Source organism: Pogoniulus pusillus, chromosome Z, assembly GCF_015220805.1.
Source record: "Pogoniulus pusillus isolate bPogPus1 chromosome Z, bPogPus1.pri, whole genome shotgun sequence".
Classification (NCBI taxonomy): Eukaryota; Metazoa; Chordata; class Aves; order Piciformes; family Lybiidae; genus Pogoniulus; species Pogoniulus pusillus.
The window spans coordinates 41,163,713-41,165,374 of NC_087309.1; positions in this window are offsets into that span (position 1 = coordinate 41,163,713).

Sequence of the window (1,662 nt, forward strand, 5' to 3'; positions counted from 1 at the left end):
CTAAAGCATCCGTGCTGGAGTATGCACAGACAAAGGTCCAGCATCCGTCATAAAGGTCCCTCAGGCCAGGTCAAGATTGAATTCAGGCCAAGCTTTCCTTTGAGCAGCCTTCAAGCAGGCTGAGGCTCAGCCTGGGACATTGTGTGGAGACACCCAACCATCTCCTGCTCATCTTGCCAGGTGCTGTATTGCCTGTTGAGCTCCTCTTGGAACATCAGCACTAGTTAGAAGAGTTCTGCCAGCTCGACACACTCCAGTTGTGAGATTCACTGCGGGTGAGGGGTGGTCCAGGAGCCCCTTCCCCTCAGGAATGGGACTCTCTCCAGCAGTTTTCTGTCCTTGAACTGGGAAGCCCAGAACTGGACCCAGAACTCCAGAACTGGACCCAGAACTCCAGATGTGGCCTCACCAGGGCAGAGCAGAGCCACAGGAGAACCTCCTTTACCTGCTAGCCACAGTCTTCTGGTGGGTGGTGCCGGTGCTCCTGCCTCCCTTCTGGCCACGGGAACAGCTGGGGGACAGGGGTGACCACGGTCCAAGGGGAGGAGGCCCGGTGGGCCATGTCTGGCAGCTCCTATGAGTGCGCCATGGAGCCTGAGGAGCAGCCAGATGCTACGGCAGGGCTGGACATGGTGATGGAAGCAGGAAAGAGCCATCCCACACACATCAGCACAGCTTGTGTCTCCCGGGCATCGGCAGAGCGGCAGAGTGACTTTGGGTGCTGTTTGAGGGCTCCTCCCTCATCCTACTGTCCCGTTCCCCCCAGGGACCCACTCTGCCATGTCCCCAGGCTGCTGTGCAGGGGCAACACCAGGTTTTATTTCGAGAAAGATTTCATCAGCCAGGGATGAACGTCAAAGCCGAGGCGGTTTGAAGAAACAGGTGCTCCACGAAATTGTTGTCCCCCTCCTTACCACTCTTTTTTTTTGGCGTATGGCTCTAGGCTGAGACCAAGCAAGACGGAAGGCTGCAAGGGAGCAGCCAGCCGCAGCTAGGGCCAGCCCCGTGCTGCTGTGCTCGGCCTTTACCTGCCCTGGGCTGCTCAGCGTGGAGCGGGAGGCGAGGCGCTCCGCCCGAGTCACCGTGGCAGCGGCGCCGGGCTGCGGGGACACGGAGGAAGAGGGCGGGACCCGCCGGGTGCGCTGGGAGCCGTAGCCCGTCCCCGCGGCCGGCAGACCGGGCGACAGCAGGGCCCGCAGCAGTGTTTGCTGTCTGCGGGAAGGGATGAGCTTCCCGAGAAGAGCCCAAGCTGCTTCCCACGGCGATCCCGAGGGCGCACAGCCGAGGCTGTCCCTATCGGCAAGGAGACAGCAGCGCCGGCCCTTCAGTCACGGCGATATACACACACACCCCCGCGGCCCTGCGCACCTCCCTCCCGTCACGGACAGCGTCCCCGCCTCCGCCGGTCGAGACCTGCTCGGGGATTGGTTGCCGGGGAGGCCTATCCGGGAACGGCTGCGCGGCCGGGAGATTTGAACGGTAACGTCCGCGCCGGGGGCGCTGCTGCGTCCGCGACCCTGCCCCCGCTTCGCCGCGACCCTCACCCGCTTCGCCGCTACCGCCGCCGTGCCCCCGCTTCCCCGCCGCCGTGCCCCCGCTTCCCCGCCGCCGCGACTGTGCCACCGCCGCCCTGCCCCCGCTTCCCCGCTGCCGCGACCGTGA